Genomic DNA, 19,725 nt, shown 5'->3' on the forward strand with positions numbered 1-19,725 from the left:
TGCAGCATTATAAGTAGGAGAACGGTTAAATGACAGCCACAATAACATGTTATATTGTTCATAGCAGTCAGGTGTCAGCAAAATGGATTGATTTCTATTAGGGAGCACTAAAGGAGTATTAGATTCAATTGAATGAAGTAAATGTGCTGTAATATCTCTCTGAAGTTTCTTGCATTTTCCTGTAGTGGTACCTGAGAGAAGTAAAAATGTATGTGTAAATACAGATATTAAAGAATTACCAGAGTACAGATACTGAAAAATTCCTGTCTAGGAAGCCCTGTGGGAACCATGTGCTTGTTTACTATTTCCAACTCTTCTGGAAAGGATGCAAATTTCTACACCTATGATTAAAATAGTATTTTCAAAAATGCTGAAGGAAAGATGCAGCTGCCACAGAGAATGCAAATTCTTTGTTAGACTGACTTTAACCATATCAAGGCATTAGAAACAAAGTGAATTTCTTTAGCCTAAGTCAGCAATGTTAACATAAATGTAATGTATTTTTTAGTGCTACTAACTTGAATTTGCTTTAATAGGAAAAAATATCTTGATCCTTTTATCCAAGACTTGTAAAATAGTAAGGCCTACATTATCTTGAGAGTGAGAGCTTTGCAGAAAACAGAAAGACAATTCCTTTCTCCATAAGAATAGTTTGCTGCTATCATCAAACTCAGCTGCTGACGCAGACCTAGATGAGCTCTTCTTGCTTTGGTATTTAGTTCATACATGTTTAAAAAATCTGCCAAATTGGCAGTGAAGATTTCTGTTCAGGCTTTGTGATAATGAATAGGTACCCTCTCAGTTTAAATCTAAGCAGTCATCTAAACAAACCCCTCCCTGTCATGTACGCAGCCTATTTCGTATGCAAAAGTTAGTTAAGCGATATCAGAAATTTTAAGAATCTTTTTAAACACATACACTCGATCCTCAAACTTACACATCTTACAGGCAAAATAACAACATCTCTAATATGCACTCTGGCACTCCAAAAACCTAATTTGGCTTATTCTGGTGTGACTTGCTTTTATCAAAAGTTCTTTGTTTAGACAGCGTTGGCATTTGTATAGTTTCCTTTAGGTTGACTTTTTTCCATGCCATCTCTATTGTTATACTAAGGTAATCATTAAGCGTTAAAATGATTGTCCTACAGCTGCTTTCATTTGGGAGCTGTTACTGGTATGGTCTCAATTCACACTACTAGGATGTACCCAAAAGGTTAGACTTGAATGCAAAGTTGCAATCTATCAGAATTCAATGACTTGACAGAAACGCACCCCCAAGAAAATTTTGCAATCAATGGTGATATTGAGCAAGATCTGAATTTCACCTGCAATAGGTTTGATATTGAAATCAATAGCAGAGAACTTTCCATCCTTGCAGGCATCCATTGGTGGACACAAAGGATCAGAACAATAGATTATCACCTTGTATAATCTCCTTGATTATTTTATAGGAGTGAGGGACTGCAGAATACTATAACTTTTGCCACAGCAGCACAAAAAGCAGACCCAGAACCCTGCGGAGAAGTACAAATAACAAAAACGATTGCTTTTGCATTTCTTAGGGTAAGCAGTAAGTTCGCTTTGTCTGATGCATAGTTGAGGTAATTACAGAAGTAAATAATAGCAACGAGATATGACAAAAGTTGAAAATCAGTGCTTGCTTATGGGAGCTGCCGGGTGTATTTTGACACACGTGCAGATACGCAGACCTTCAAAGTTGCGCTGGATACCCGCAGGGTGTTCAATTTTACCTACTGGACATAGCCCCTTACCTTGAGCTAGTGCTTGTATTGGGGTGGTTTTCAATCCATTTCTTATTGGAAAGCAAAGCATTGATTTCTGTTGATAGTCTGGGGGCCTTGCTAAGTAAACAAGTCCTTTTTATTTGTACACTTTTTCTGCTCCTGCTCAGACGTACGACAGCTGAGATATTTTTATTGCTGGGTCCTATTCCTGAATACTGCTGGCATGGAAGATCAAAGGTAAACTCTCTCTTGATTTTGCTTCTCTTATTAGTTTCAAGCATTTGAATGAATATGCTGCTATTAGCTAAATTACCAATATTTGTTATACTGTGTTATCTGTGATCTTATCTGTTTCCTGAATAGAAAAAAATAGATATTTGAGGTGGTTAGTGTATTTTGTGATTCTTGTCATGCTTTTATAGAAGAGTAACTCACTTCACTTGGGTTGAGATGTTTCTGATATACATCATGGAAAAAGAAGAGATTGAGAGAGAGAGAATAAGCAGGCCACGATGTTTTAAGGATGATATCGGTATCAGATGATAGTAGTCCACAAAGCAAACTGGATAGATAAAAGATATTATATCAGAGGAAACAATATCTCAGTTTTATTTCTTTTGAACTTTGAAGCTTTCTTTTGTCACGGTTATGAGGAAGAAATACTGTATGCTCATGGAAACGGAGGAGGGAAACAAAATTGTTTGATATCATGAACACAAATGTGCTTTGAGATTTATATTTTTTTTCTCAAAATGACAGTGAGAGCCTTACAGATGCATCTTTAAAAGCTCAGAAGTTGAGTTATATGCATCCTAAATAGCAGAAAATTATAGAAACAGTAGTGTTATGGTTTTGTGGCCTTTTCCTGAATCAGCTCTAAACTGAAACTGCAGATGCCAGAAGAGACCGATTAGTATGATATCAACACTGTAACTGAGATACTCAAAATAAGTAACCAGTAAATTGTCAAAGAAAGAGCTGAACAAAATAATGGTGAGATTAAAACAGTCATTAATACTGAAAAGCTAGAGTGGGATAAAAGGGGCCATGAGCATTACGGTGCAGCTACCCATGCAGCCTACAACAGTTTTTTAATTAAGAAGCCATTAGCAGTCTAAATGCTGGGTAGTGTTATTCTAACTCCCACATCATGTCAGTTAAAACACCATTAATATGTTTGAGGCATTATGAGGTAAATCAGAGATAAACTGCTCACATCTAAGAAGATAAATTTATCTGTTATGCTTTTATAGAATTTTTGGGGTGGGGGGAGATTATCACTACCAGTGCCCAATGGGAACGCTATGTTCTTGCCTTGCTTTCCAGTTCACAGAGGTTGGGACTGAAACTTGGGAGAAAAGGGTTTGATTCTGGCTTCTGCTGTAAGCCTACTGAGTGAGCTTGTCAGTCATTTTTTTCCTCCAATAAGTCTAAGTTTTTTGTGCGTGGAAAAGAAAAAAATTGTGATTACTATATAAAGTAGTTGGAGTATTAGAGGTTAAAAATGTTGTTATTCAGATAGATCTAGATATATATACACACGCACACACATATGTTATCACCAAAATCATTGAGCTTCACACTTTGACAAAGTGTCCATCTGTTTCCTACTTATTTCTACAAGATACTCTCATTTATTAACATAAGAGGAAATGGAAGCAATTGCAGTGCTAGTTTTAGCTTAAAAAGTTAAACTGATTTCAAGTGTTCTACAGAACACTATCAGTCAAAATATTGAGGGAGTTTAAAATATGTATATACCCACTGGATATCCACTGTGATTAGATATCACAGAAGAGCTGGAACACACATTAACAGAAATTAAACAGATCTAGAGATCTGTAAGTCCCAAAGGTACAGATCAATAACAAATTAATAAAATAGTTCAAAACCACGCACAAGAATAGTTCTCAAAGTTGGCTAAAGTACCAAAATGATCTTAAAGGGCAAACCAAGTGTTTCAAGTAGAAAGCAAGAGTAGAAAACTGGACTTCACAGAATCATAGAATAGTTTGGGTTGGAAAGGACCTTTAAAGGTCATCTAGTCCAACCCCCCTGCAATTGGCAGGGACATCAACAACTAGATCAGACTGTTCAGAGCCCCATCCAGCCTGACCTTGAATGTTTCCAGGGATGGGGCATCTACCACCTCTCTGGGCAACCTGTTCCAATGGTTCACCACCCTCATTGTAACAAATTTCTTCCTTAGATATAATCTAAATCTACCCTCTTTTAGTTTAAAACCATTACCCACTGTCTTATCGCAACAGGCCCCGCTAAAAAGTTTGTTCCCGTCTTTCTTGTAAGCCTCCTTCAGGTACTGAAAGGCTGCAACAAGGTCTCCCTGAAGCCTCCTCTTTTCCAGGCTGAACAACCCCAGCTCTCTCAGCCTTTCCTCATAGGAGAGGTGTTCCATCCCTCTGATCATTTTTGTGGCCCTCCTCTGGACCCTCTCCAACAGGTCCATGTCTTTCTTGTGCTGAGGACTCCAAAACTGGATGCAGCGCTCCAGGTGGGGTCTCATCAGAGCAGAGTAGAGGGGCAGAATCACCTCCCTCGACCTGCTGGCCATGCTGCTTTTGATGCAGGCCAGGATATGGTTGGCTTTCTGGGCTGCGAGCACACATTGCCAGCTCGTGTCCAGCTTTTCATCCACCAGTACCCCCAAGTCCTCCTCCACAGGGCTGCTCTCAATCCCTTCATCCCCAGCCTGTATCAATACTGGGGGTTGCCTTGACCCAGGTGCAGGACCTTGCACTTGGCCTTGTTGAACCTCAAGAGATTCATGTGGGCCCACTTCTGGAGCTTGTCGAGGTCCCTCTGGATGGCATTCCAGCCCTCAGTTGTGTCAACCGCACCTCTCAGCTTGGTGTCATCTGCAAACTTGCTGAGAGTACACTCGATACCACTGTCTGTGTCACTGATGAAGATGTTAAACAGTACTGGTCCCAATATGGACCCCTGAGGGACACCACTCATCGCCGATCTCTGTCTGGACATTGAGCTGTTGACCACTACTCTATGGATGCGACCATCCAAGCAATTCCTCATCCACCAAAGAGTCCACCCATAAAATCCATCTCTTTCCAATTTAGAGAGAAGGATGTTGGGGGGGACTGTGTCAAAGGCCTTACAGAAGTTCAGAGAGATGACATCCATAGCTCTTCCCTTGTCCACTGATGCAGACACTCCATCATAGAAGGCCACTAGGTTGGTCAGGCAGGACTTGCCCTTGGTGAAGCCATGCTGGCTGTCTTGAATCATCTCCCTGTCCTCCATGTGCCTTAGGATAGCTTCTAGGAGGATCTCTTCCATGATTTTCCCAGGCACAGAATCGAGGCTGACAGGTCAGTAGTTCCCAGGGTCCTCCTTTCTACCCTCTTTAAAAATGGGTGCAGTGTTTCCCTTTTTCCAGTCCCCAGGGACTTCACCTGACTGCCATGACTTTCCAGATACCATGGGGAATGGCTTGGCAACTACATCAGCCAATTCCCTCCGGACTCTGGGATGCATCTTGTAAGGTTCCATAGACTTAGGTATATTGAGGTTCCTCAGGTGCTCATAAGCCTGATCTTCTCTTACAGTGGGAGGGACTTTGCTCCCCCAGTCTCCATGTTGCAGTCCATCCACTTGAGAGGTGTGGGAAGAGAGGTTGCCAGTAAAGACTGAGGCAAAGAAGTTGTTGAGTACGTCAGCCTTCTCCTCGCCTATCATTACCAGTTTGCCAGTCTTGCTCATCACAGCGGTATGCTTTCTTTGACCTTCCTTTTCTGGCTGACATACCTGTAGAAGCACTTATTATTCTTCTATATCCCTTGCCAAGTTCAGCTCCACCTGTACTTGGCCTTCCTGACCCCGTCCCTACACAACTGAGCAGCATCCCTAAACTCTTCCCAGGATACCTGTCCCTGCTTCCACTGCCGTGCATTTCCTTCTTGCTCTTTAGTTTGACAAGCAGGTCTCGACTCATCCATGCTGGTCTCTTTCCTTCCTTTCCTGGTTTCTTACAACTGGGTATCGAGAGCTCTTGTGCTCTATGGAAAGCGTCCTTAAAGATCTGCCAGCTCTGTTCTACTCCCTTGTCCCTGAGGGCAGTTTCCCAGGGGGTCCTATTGACTAACTCCTTGAAGAGCTGGAATTTTGCTTTCCTAAAATTCAGGGTCTTGAATTCACTCTTTGCCTGACCCATATCCCTCAGGACTGTGAACTCCACCAGTGCATGATCACTGCAGCCCACGGCTGCTTCCAATCTTGATGTCACTGATTAGCTCACTTGTGTTGGTGACCAACAGGTCCCCTCTGGTAGGGCTGTCTATTAACCGGCTTCAGAAGTTATCCTCAATGCACTCCAGGAGTCTTCTGGATTGCCTACAGCTCGCCACGCTACTTTTCCAGCAGATGTTGGAGTGCTTGAAGTCCCCCAGCAGGATGACAGCCTGCAAGTGCAATGCCTCCTGCAGCTGGAGTAAGAAGGCTTCATCAATAGGCTCCCCTTGATCAGGTGGCCTGTAGTAGACACCAGCCACAAGGTTCCCTTTGTTATCTCTGTCTCTGATTCTTCCCCATAAGCTTTCAACCTCTTGTGGCTATTCTTCAGAGACAGCTCTTCACGCTCTATCCATTTCTTGATGTAGAGGGCAACGCCTCCGCCCCTCCTTCCTCGCCTGTCCCTTCTGAACAGCCTGTAGCCATCGAAAGCCGAACTCCAGTCATGGGATTTGTCCCACCAGGTTTTAGTAATGGCAACTAAGTCATAGCTTTCTAGCAGCACAATGGCTTCCAGCTCCTCCTGTTTGTTGCCCATGCTGCGTGCATTGGTGTAGAGGCACTTCAGCTGGGCTGTCGACCATGTCACCTTCTTAGAGGAACACCCCTTAGTTCCGTTGAGGTACTTCACCAGTGTTGCCCTGTTGGCTCCTATTAGTTGACTAGTTGGCTTTGACAACTGTATTTTGTAATGTACTGCATGCATTTTAATATAATAAATGAAACCATTGTTCAATATGGTATAACAGAAACTGGATGAAATGGTACACATTTCACATATGTAAAAGGCTTTCAAAATGCATCAATACTTCTCAAGTGTAAGCCTTTCTAGTGGCTTTGCATGGGAAAGGATGACAACATTTCAATAGTGTTGAGCTTGAGATTTATTTCTCCATTTAACTTCTCTGTTAATTAGGTCATTTTACTAACTAGCCATTTATGTGACGGATGATTCCTAAAGTAAATGCAACAACAGTCATGTACGCTTGGAAATACTTTTTAAGGAGATCTGCCAATATTGCAGTTAGGGGTTTCAGGGATTAGTGATTAGCTGATTAATATGTACATTTACATTCAAAATGATAACAGCCTGTGCTATTGAGATGTCTGGAGTTCACTCTGTTAACGCTTGGTCTTTTGAGCTGGAGAATTGCCTAAGAGGTACCTAACTTAGCACATTGTCAATAAGTAGGTATGAGATTTTATATATTACTTGAAATAATGCATCTATCATGTAATAGTCAATAGTTAAGGGAAGTAGAAGAGACTATAATTGATTCCAAGAAAATATATATAACTGTGCCCAGAATTACTGTAAAAGAAAAGCCGAATATATGAATCTGTTATTGCTTTTCTCTGTATGCCAAAAACAGTGTTTCAAAAACCCTGTGGCTTCAGGGAGTGAAAACCTGGACCCATTGAAGTCAATGGGAGTATTGTTATTAAATTCAATACAACCAGGATTTCACCTCGGGTTCAGGCACTAGGAGTTTAGCATGCAGCAGGGAATGAAGGCATTTTGCTCTTGATTTATGAAATACATCTTGCTGTGTCACATTACTGGATTGTTGCTGCTTTATGTTAACAAAGACGGGGTTAGATCTTTCTGCTGAAAACCCCCTGATAGCAGCCATTTGATCCAAATCAAATCTCTATCTGTTATTAGCAACATGGGATTTACGGAATGGATCCGAGAAGTTATGATTCCACGTGAAGAGCATCGATATGAGAACAGATATTACATTGCAGCACTGACAAAGTTTAAGACTGTAACTGCTGATACCCAGAAAAAAGGTGAGTGCATTAAGGAAGAAAGGAGATCCTGTCCTTTTTTCTCTTGTACTCTTTTCCTGAGCATCCACTGGCTGCTGTTGGAGATACAGAGGTAGTTTAAGCGAACGTGTTTGGACACTGTGTGGCCGTTCTTGTCGCTATAAGCTTTTAAGAACACTATTCCCCCTTCTTTCTCTTTTGGTTAAAAATACGGAGCAAAAGAGCAAATACGTAAGTCACAAACAACTCTGTCTTCCTGAACAAGGGGGATAGATAGCCCTGTTCTCAATACATATGATCTGGGGAAGCTTTGGAAGTTTATATGCTGGCCAGATAATGATGTGGCTAAAATACTCCAGATAAGAGTAAGACAAGCTGGAGAAAGTAATGGTGATTGGTTACTTCTTTCTAATCTTGGAATAAATCTCTAAAACATAGACCTACGTGAGCCAAGTAGGGGTCAGTACTCTTTAGCACTTGCGTACATATGTGCACGTTTGACATGATGCGATTTGAGGCATATCCTGTATCTGTGATCCCTAGCATCTATTTTATTTAAATCATTCAGCTCCCAAACCAGTGTCCATACTTTTCTGACCCATTGCTTGAAAACTTGCAGTTCCTCTCCAAATTAAGCAGCAAGAGCAGCTAAATGTGAGGCAAGCCTGGGCTTGCTCTGTACGCCTCCTGCCCAAGTCTGTGGTGCTTTTTGTAGCTTTTTGATATCAGCACGGGCTGCTTCCCAGGTAGTTTCCAATACTGCCATTATTCTCAACCTCAGGAGCACTTACCTGCCATGACAAGGTGCCTGCTCTAGCCTTAAGACAAAATGGAAAGACAGAAGGGAAGCAGCAAAGGGCTGTGTTGTTATTATACAATTTTGTGCTTTGAGTGAAGTGTCCCACAAATAGCAAAACAACAAGGGAAACAATAGACTCCTGTTTCAGTTATGGAATGAGAGATTTATTATTAAGTAATGGAAAATAACAGTGTAAATAGTATTATGTCTATTGTCAGGGTTCATCAGGGTGAACATGAAACCCGAGTGTATTTGGTGCTCGGAAGGGGAGTGCAGGTATGCAGAGCAGGACAGAGTATACAGTAAGTTATAGATACAGTGAGTTCAGTCCCTGCTCTACTGTGTGGCTGGAGCCTACCCTTCATGCTTTCGAAGATGGCATTGGATGTGAGGGGGAGGGAAAGGACTATCTCTGTGTTTGTAAGAGGGGGAAAACGAAGTTTGGGATAAGCCTAATGCAGTTTTTTAGCTTGCAATTCTGTCTTCCGTTATAAACTCTAAAGTTAGCATTTCCACTATTTAAGCTAAACTATGATAGAAGAAATACCTTTTTTTTTCCTTGACCTTTCAGTAGAGATTGAGATTATTTCCTTTTAAGAGCCTACAGACAGAAAGGCTATAAATATGGAAATATTCTTATGAACTATACATATGTTATTATATCTAAAATAAATAAAAAATTCTTTGAGCTCCTTGCTGCTTCTGTTGGAAGTATCAGATTATTTTGGTCCAGACAAAAACTTAACCTAAGAAATTAAACGAAATCAACATCTTTGAAGTGCCAGGTGTCTTATTCATATGTTTGCTTTAAGATATGCATTGAAATTGCAAGTGGATCAGAAGACAGTTGTTATAGTAAATTCTGACTCAATAAACAGATGCTGAAGGGTTTAAATAAATGATGGGGTTTTCTCCTTTATGGAACAAAATTGAAATGATGAAAATGCACAGTAGTCCCAGACATTTGTACGTGCTCCTGAAGTTAAAGTATTTCTGATTATTTTCAAAATCATAAATGACACTGAAGATCTTTTCTAATGGGAAAGGGAAGTCATGAATTGCAGAGAATACTAAAAAGATCTTTGTATGTTGATACTGGAATATTAGTATGTTGTTTATGGCCATCTAGATTTTTCTTAGATTCTTATGAGATTTATTATTCTGCAATTTGTTATCAAGGTGTTTTTAGTTTGCTTACACAAAAATGACTGTGGATTCCTCAAGTTTGAAAGTTTTTTTTCTTCTCTCTGTTTTTTTTTTTTTTCCTTTCTACAGACAGCATTATCTCCTGTCATCAGAAATACTGTCTAGGAGAAGTCTTGTGTTATTGTATTACAGATGCAGAACATGGGATAGGAAATAAAAAAAGAGATGGAAGAAAAATTTTAAAGCTAACACGTAAAATTTGCCTCAAGGGATTTGTAAACAATTCTACATAGCATTTGCCCAGAACTATATGTCCTGGATTGTTTCATCATTTTATAAAGTCTTATAAGTCTTATCGGACTCAGTACTGATGTAACTTCTTGGAACAGTTCCTTACTCTTTAAGTTTACAGAATATTTCATCCTCAGTGTCAATCTCAGCATGATGGACTATATTTTGCATCATAATGGTTTTCTGAACATAAAAAAGGGCTGACTAATTTATATGACAAATCCACTTTGCTTGATGTATGAATTCTTATCTGTTCAACAGGCTTGGTCTGAAGCTGGTATCTTGAGAAATTAACACAGATACAATCTATAATCCCACTGGTTTTGCACATATTAAAGGCCTATATGTTGTAGATGGTGCATCTGTACTTAGAAATCAGTATGTAATACAAGGGATACCCCAGATTTGTTGAAATAGATTCTGAAAGTATCTGAGAGGAAGGCTGACCTTGAATTACTCCAGCCTCCTAGCAATACTGATTAAAAAAATAATAATGAAATAAAGTACTAATGGAAAACCGTGAAGTTCAGAAGGCACACAAGATGACACATGCACAAACTTGCAAACCTATGGAGTCCTCGATCTATAGTTATTAATATGGTGCTGTGGACCACTTTCTTGGTGGTATTTTTGTGTCTCCCCCCACCCCCTGCCCTGTTCCCTCCTTACCTTTATTTTGATGATCTTAACAATGTTGACAAATCCTTTTTATTCAAGAGTTAAAAGAGAAAGACTGTTAAATTCCATGAAAATCACTGAAGAATTTTTTCCTAAGCATAAGTCCCAAGAAAGTCTTTTGGCTTTTTAGTAACCTCACAACTGGACCCACCTTAGTTCACTGGAAAAAAAAACCAAAACATTACGTGGCCTGTTTTGGGACATGGTTCCTGAGTTTCATTTTGTCATGACGCATTAAGAAAGGCTCACAAATGATTGACAGAAATTCATCATTAAAAAAAAAAAAAATCAATGGCTTTATCCACTGTAGCAAAATCCCATGCAAGATGAGTCTTGATCTACCTTGCATCAAGTACATATTAGTGTTGTAGCAGATATATAAACTTTTGACAACTGATCTAATAGTGGAAAGGAATTAAATAGCTTTAACAACACAGATGCGTCTTAGCTGTGTGAAAAGAATTTCAAAGCAGATTGTCCTTGATCACTTGCTTGTGCAATACTTAAAGGATGATTAACCCATAATTTTCCTATACCAATTTTCCTATAAATCCTATTTAAAATTTGGGGGGTGGAAAACCCCAAAACAAACTCCCAAACCCCACATAATTTAAAAAACCAGGCAATAAATGATTTGGTAATACAAACAAAATTGCAACTGGTAAGAGAAGCTAATTAAATGGAGTATGTGTAAAGATTTTTAGTATTAAAAAAGTGGTAGTGTGGGTAAAATAATTTCCTTTCATTTTTACCTCTGAGTTTCCAAAATAGATGTCTTACAGTGGGACACATTACAGGTAGATTTTGCTGTGTCACCTGTGGCTTGCTAATGTGAACCTTCCCAGCAAGTCAGTGGTTGCAACTGTGCAGTGCAGATTGCTGTTAGTTCTCCAGTTTCCTGTGTTTAAGAAAACAAATTTCTGTAGAATACTTCTACCTACTCAATTGTCTCTCAAATTTATAGTAGTCAATATTATTTCAATTTCTTTTTAAAGAAAACTTGCAGTCACGGATGAGTTAAAATTCTTTACAGCAGATGTTTTTTACTTACTTTTTTATAGTTTCATTGGATTGTGCTAGTCATGAAGATACCCTAAAATTTAGAATGTTACTACATCAGGGTTCATATTTTTCCTGTTTATTTAGTTCACTGTTTCCATTGTCTGCAGTTGATTCACAGCTCAATAATGCTTTCCTATCAGGGGGAGCATATATGTATAAGTAAAGGGGGAATAAAAGAAAAAAAAAAATTGGTCAAAAGATAATTATTTAGGGAAAAAAAGAATGAAATAAAAGAAGTCTCAGAGGTCTACCTTATGTTAGAACTCAAATTCTATCACGGCTAGAGAATAAAATATTATTTTGATGCTTGTCTACTCTGTGTTGTGCTTCCCTGCACAGTGCTCATCACTATTGGCCTTACCTACATTTTATAATTGTGGTGGGTTTTAGGTATAAAATGGTATCTCCATCAGAGAGATGGAATACCTTGCCCATGCTCCGAAATACACGTTTCTAATAGTAAAGAGAAAGAACTGATAAACTTTAGAGAGAAGTAAGTGTCCGAGGCCTCGTCTCTCCAGATGCTGTACAGAAGGCTAAGCATACTTAACTTGCTGGCTATGAGCTGGTATCTCTATGCTTAGCAAAACCTTAGTCAAATCTTCAGACTTTTGCAGTTGTACAATGGGCAGATGTTGTTATATTACCTCAGGAGGAAATTTTCAGTCTTTATACTAAAGGCTGATACTGTACGTTCCCTATATTACACAGAACTACACAACAATTACCATAAGTGTATTTATATTACACTGAGCTACTATTCTATCATGTTCACTTACAAGAAAATATCTAAAAAACAGGAAATAAGGGTTTTTTTTTTAATGTTACGATTATAAGAAATGTTATTCTGTTCTTCTGACTTTCTCGTGTGCTTTTTTGCTTTGTGGCATTTACTATGTACGTACTAGGAATATGAGACAAGTTGTATCATGTAATGGATGCTAGAGGAAAGAGATAAGCTTGAGACAAGCAGTGCTGTTCTGTCAGAGGTACCTCTGTACTCTGGCCTACAGCAAGTCATGGCTCAAAGATTTCCTGCGCTAATGGTGCTCTCTTTAAAGTTTAATAGTATTTAATAGGAAGTATACACCTAACTGTTTTGTGTATCCTGGTGCTCACAATTGTTAGGATAAGCAGCTTCCCAATAGTATAAGCTCTTGTAAGATGATATGCTGTAGAAATTCAGATCTAGATTAACTTCGCTTCACTGGGGTTTAACTCAAGTCTTTCAGAGGATGAAAAGTAAACTGTACCATGCTGCAAAGTTACAGCAAGTGGAATTTGCATCGTTTGCTGCCTTTTGTTGTTTTTCAGCATCTTGCCATGTTCTGTTCCTGCCCCACCCCCCCACCTCCTTCTTTACTTCCTTTGCTTTCCTATTCTCCTGTCTGTTTTTTGAAATCAGTACAGTATTTTAGGAAGTGTCTGCATCTTTGGATGTTTATCTTTGGATCTTCTTACTTTGTAATGAAATTGTTCCCTGGCACCTCATCTTGACGAGATATCTTGTCCCAGGGAAAAGGGCCAGGGGAAGGCTGTGAAAAATGAAGCCCTTACATCAATGCTGCATTCTTACAAAGCTAGTGGATAGGATCTTAATAGCTTTTTAAATACTGACCGTGTTGTATACAGCCTTTGCTTTTACCTTCAGAACTGAAGAACTGCTGGCAAGAAATGCATTTCTGATTCACTATATTTAATAGAGGAAAAAGTTACGAAGAAGTTTTCAGAGGGTAAAGCAGTTGCAAAAAAGCTACCGCTTCAGAAGTGTAGATGCTTATCTATACTAATTTGATACAGAAATAGAGGTGTAAATCTGAAGGGATCGGGATTTGTTCCAGCACTGTATTGCCCATTTCCATCCAACCCAGAAATTCCACTGATACATCTTCCTCTGGCAAATTTTCTATCCTAAGCAAACTCACATAATATAATAAACTCTACTCTAGATAAACTTCTATGATACTTCTAATGAGAAGAAACTTTAATGTCTTGTGTAAAATTAAATGTCGCCTTTGTTTTATACATGACTACATCTGTATGTTTGTGCCTATATCCTCAAAACTAAAACCATAGAAAAACATTTTTAAAAAGATCTTTTTCACACACATGCTAGTAAAAAAACCTAAAACTAACTACTACCAAACTTACTTATCTGACCATAAACTTTGAGGTTTTAGTCAGATCAAATATATATTTTTAACTCCTGAAGAAATTTAAATTTGGATTACTCTGACCATTCTTGCAGAAATATAATATTGATTTTTCATTACTTTATTGCCTGTGTTTTTATCAACACAAATACTATATTTCTTCATGTTTTCATAGAATTACATGAAACATGTAAGTCTTCTATAAACCGTAGGAAAAGACAATGCAGGGTTCATCGCTGAGCTTAATGAAAGGAGAATTTCACTCAGTGTGTACTTCCATCCTGGTCTTGACAATTTTCAGAAGAATCTAGTTTAACTTTTTACTGTTCTTGATGGTGTTTCAGTAGTGATGATCTAATTTCAGTATTCTGAAACGTTAGGATTTATTTTTCAAGGAAGCTGGAACTTGCAGCTCCCATTAGACACATGACAGTATTCCCACGCTGAAATGCTTCAGCTTGGGTCCAGGGGGTAGAAGGGGAGGAAGCATACCAGAAATTTCTGTGGAGAGGAGAAAGCTTTTCAAAAAGTTAGGTCAAGAAACCCAAGTAACTAATTAGATATATTTATATTGACATGTTTGGGGACTTAATAAATAAATATATATAATCAACTCTGTTTTCGATGACAACATGAATATCCTGCTGTCCTCACTCAGCACGCTCTCCAGTTGGGTTGAGTGTCTGATTTACCTGGCTTAGGTGAGCAAAAGAATGTGGCGTTATAAATCCTGAAGCTCTGTAAATGCCAATAAAAAGGTAAACCACAGTTCCACCACAGATAAGTTTTATTTATTTTGTCTCAAAATGTGTGGGGTTTGTTTGTTTGTTTCTTAAGGAAAAGGTTTATTGTTAAGTAGAACGAAAATACCAGTAAGGTGTGATTTGTTAATTTTTTTCAGTATCACTTTCCCAAAGCAAGATTTAAATGCAAGGTTCTACATGCTCCTTAAGCATATCTTCTAGAGTAGAAATTGCATACTTTGAAGGAATTTTAGCTTTTTAGAAGCTGTTGGAGTGGTTGCTGTAGTTGCCCAAAAAAATCCATCCACCTTTCTTTTACCCAGAAGAAAACTGTATTTGACTGCTTGCATTATTGGGTAACAATGTAGGAAAGTTGTACATCTTACAAAGAGAGAGAAAACCTGTGAAGGAAAACATTTTAAAAAATCCTCTCCCTGAATTTTACAATATTACTTGAGTATCTCCACACAAGCCGATCTGTAAAATAAAGAAAGAATAAGAATAGGGATTGTGTAATGTTTTCAGAGGGCGGCTTTGTTATGCTGATATTACTATGCCTTTGGATGTAGTTTCACTGAAAATGGCCATTCAGTGTCATCGGCGCTAAAGCAAATGGCAGTCTGAAAATGGGTGGTAGGAGAGTCACAGGAGCGTGATATGGGCATGGAATCAGCTGCCCCTGCTAAAATATAGGAGATTTGTGTATTGTTTACCAGGATGAAAATACCATACTTTTTAGTTGAAATTCTTACCATGAATATGATGCAGGTATATCTGAATTTATGCAGGATAGAGAAAATTCTTAAGTAGTATCCTAAACAACACACAGCATTGTACAAAACATGTCAATCCTAATAATAGCTTTAAAATGCCCCTATTCATCCCATAATTGCAAATAGCTTCTATGTGATCTTATCATAAACCTGCCAAAAAGCTAGTGAGACAGCCAAGCAGACATGCTTTAAAGTCTCAAAATCTTAATGTGATGAGAAGGTCCTAAAACAAGCTTTGTGTGGCTGTTCACACCCTCTTACCCACCTGTCTTCAATGATTACACCAGCCTCTGGAGGTCACTGGCATCTGACGTAGATTGGAGCCACCTTGCAACAGTTCTCATTTACCCTGGCAACACCACAGACTGCTCCATGATTGAGTGAGTACAAAAGTAGTATTCTGGTACTGCTTGGGAATTAACATTTCTTTGCTGCTGCTTTGAATCTTAGCCATCATCTTCAACTTGTATTTGTGATGTGGTTACACTGGCTGCTGTTGTATTGGTGGTATTTGCTAGAGAGCTGCTGTAAGTATGCAAGGAGCTGGTTCATTAACTGGAAGTAAATTACTGATGTATTTTTTAGCTAGTTAAAGGGAAGAAAAAACAACCACCTTCTTTTTGCAGGGACAGGATTGTCTGGTGCCAGGGCTGTGGACTTCTTGCGTTACTTTTCACATAAGACATGAGGAACTGTACCAGTTACTTGCTGCTAGTGCCCTTCTGATCTATTGCTGAAGCTACCTGGAAGGTGCAAGGCTCAGTAGAATGATTCAGAGCAGGTCAGTCATGACTGTTCTTGCAAAGTCTCTTACAAAGCCAAGACTCCTTGATTTACGTGTTGACTGTGACTCTAACTTGAGGTGAGTTGGTTGGTTCACAGAGCAGATGCAAGGTGAGGATGGTTTCACTCCAACTCTTTCCCCACTGAAAGCAGAGCTATAACTAGCTTGAGCTACTTGTCTCTGAATGCAAACCTGAATTCAGTGTAGTATCACTGACATACACAATGTTCTCATCTGCTGATTGAAAAGCTAATAAAAATACCTGAATAAAACCTGCATCCACTCAGCATTCAGAATCTCTCTGCCTAGTAATGGAGGTTAACAGCTACCTTTTGTACCTTGGTCTGATGGTAGAGTACTTGTGCAAAACATGGCTTCCTTGGATACTGGTTTCTTGGTAGCCTGAGTGTGTCTGACTCTACAGCTCTTCCTTCTGGTGACATTTCTTTGGCCTGCAGACTGTAGAGCAGCATCTGATGGAAATGCCCTCTGTCCTTCTTGATTGTAGGTAATCTTGGGAATGCAAGATCTGTGAGGCTAGAGAAAGAGCAAGCAAGAAAGTATCTGTTTTGTGGCTTAACTGATAGAAAATACTCCTCAAAGAAAGGTGGAAGTTTTGGGATATTTATTCTGTTAAATACGGTTTTATTCCACTGGGTGGAATGGTTTTGAGGACATCAGATTATACATCTTTTAGGCCTATTTTTTGTTTTTTGGTTTTTTGTTTGTTTGGTTTTGGTTTTTTGTTTGTTTTTTTTCCTCTCAAATAAAATGGAAATATTGAACTTGTGAATCATTGTGATCTTCAGCCTTGTCTCCCAAAATTTTGTTCAAGATGTAAATTCCAATGGTAGTCTTGGATTTATTTGGGCAAATGCCATACTCTGCTCTGTAGCCACTACCAGAGCACAGGTTTAAGTACTAGGTGCTTCTCAGATGAGATACCGGTGATGGTGTGGATATCTATTGGATAGGGCAGTAAATGTTTCCTAAATAAATGCATCTGGGGTAATGTGGCGTAAGCTTTAACCTCTTCTGCTTCAGTGTACCAACAGTAAAATAGTAACAGCAGCTTTTAATACCTTTATAGTAGTTTTCAAGGGATAAATGAAATGCTTAATTTCTGTGGTTAAATTAGGACAGAGTGAAAGAGACAGAATTTGTCAGTTCCTTCATTATCTTGATATGTTTGATATTAAAGCACTTTGAAAAAAAATCTATTTTTATTAATGCATAGATTCAAACAACTTAGAAACTGAAACATTATTCTCCCTCTGAGAACATTATTCTCAGTGTCATTATTCTCTTATTGTAAGAATAATAGGAAATATTTTTAGAAAAAGAAAGCAGAGAAAATATACGTTTACATTCTAGAAAGCACTTTGAAAAAAAAAATTGTCTTTTCAGATCTAAGTATTTAATATTATTGTTGTGATTTCAACCCTGTACCCTGAGTTTATCCATTTCTACCTCATCCCAGAGGAATTGGTTTCATTCAGTGAACAGGACAGATGTTTCTGAGATTGGCATATTTTTTGTTCGTAATAACTTTAGTTTGTATATGTCTACCTTCTCTAATTACATATGGAAAGTGGGGTTTAATATTTAAATGTTTTAATATACAAATGTCAACATTGCTACTTCAAAAAAAAATATAGGAAATAAAGTAATAACTGTAGCAGAACCTCTAAAAAGGCTAGAGGTGCCAACATTAAACTCCCAGGGTGTCTTTAATTCTTCCATGCAGTTGTGCATTGGTATTTAAAGTGCAGAGGTATTTAAAGTAGCGAGATCAAGTTCTCTGTTATGGAATCAGGTAATGCAGTTAATATTATCCACAAATAGCTTTTATATACAGGAAACCATCTGTACAAGCATTTTTGCTGCAGTGTATCATTTGATGTTTAAAGTTTTATGAAATAAAAATATGGGTCTTTCAGATTATAAATGGCATGTGTCGATGTCCCTAACAGGTGGTTCTGTCTCAAGGCAGAAATAGGAGAGCATTTAAAAGGACTCGGAAATTCTGAATTTCCTTACCTTTTATCATTTTAAATTAAGGAAACTATAATTGTGCTTGCAGTTCATGCCTTTGCCTGTCTTGACTCTTTGAAAGTGGCATTGAGAGGAAAGAGGAAATACAAGCATCCTACATTTTCATAAACATGTCAAAGGAAAGATTAACCTAAAATGATATTTTACAATCATAACAATCTGCAATAACTGCAAATAAAGTCGTATCTCTCACTGAAAATGTCAGAGAAAGATTATCCTAAAATAACACCAGCTGATAGATTACAATTGGCATTTGATAGCTTAACAAAGGAAAAGAAAGTGGCATAGTTTGAGCCACCGGCTTCCTCCATCTTATCTTACTTGCTGGCTAGAACTGGAGGCAAAAGAGCAATTTTTAAGTCCTCTATTTGACACCTAATTGTGCCATCCTGTGACTGGGATGTCTTCTAGGAGAGACAGGCTCTGTCCGAGGCTGCGATGGTAGGCTGGGCTTTCCTCCTCTCCCTCAGTAAAGCTCTGCTCCACTCACCGAAAGGGACTGTGACTGTTCAGCATAACACTGCTCTGTGCCTTGCAGACTCGTTATGCTAACGGGGGCTCCTAGGACAATATCCGAGCACTGGAAATATTGTTCTGACCTGTCACAGGACTAATGAAGAGGATAAGGTAGATTTGGGGCTCCTTTTAAGAATACTGGATCATTTTAGGTTCAATGGCCTTGAAAATAACTCATCCAAAATCTCTTCATCATGTTTCTGACAAGATGTTGGATACTACTGTAATGATTGTGTAGAATGGCAGCTTCCTTTTATTACCTGCTAGGAATGAACCGGCCTGTTACAGTTGTTGCTTCCACACACTAAGTAACTAGAGAGCCATGTGCACTGTGGTACTGCTCTTCGTTTCAGTGGTCATGTTGTGCCGAAATTCAGAGAAGCTTTTAAATGAAGTATCTGCTTCCACATACTCCTACTGCTGATTACGCCTTATTCTAAATAGGGCCAAGATGTAATCTGCAATGTAAAATTGTGTCTAAGCCTGTAGTGAATCAGAGTAAATTCCCATAAAGCATGGGAATTGTGAGCTATGTGTGTTAGCATCCTCACTCTTCTCTTACTGCAGAGTCTTACCTCACTGTAAATTGCTTTGAAGTTTTGATAATTGTTTAGTTATACCTGAGAGGACAGGGCATTTCTTTGCTAAAAGATGCTAATTTTCTAAAAGCCTCTGTTTGAGTATAAATATTTCAGTAATAAAGTATTTCTTGTCATAGAGAAAAGATGATTAATGAATATTTTCCCTGTTTCGGCTACTTGGCTCACCTCCCTTGCTTTTCCTTGTAGTGATGCTCATTAGCTTTCTGGCCATATGGTAGCAGTATATAGATTTCAGTTTTATTCCATCTATTTTTTTTTATTTTTTCTGCAGAGACACTCAGGAAGCACATGTTAATAGTGTTGGGCTGAGCCTTGGTGTTCGCAGGCTGCTGTCCTT

The sequence above is a fragment of the Nipponia nippon genome, unplaced genomic scaffold, assembly GCF_047370975.1.
Source record: "Nipponia nippon isolate SJK-2023a ecotype South Korea unplaced genomic scaffold, ASM4737097v1 scaffold_5, whole genome shotgun sequence".
Classification (NCBI taxonomy): Eukaryota; Metazoa; Chordata; class Aves; order Pelecaniformes; family Threskiornithidae; genus Nipponia; species Nipponia nippon.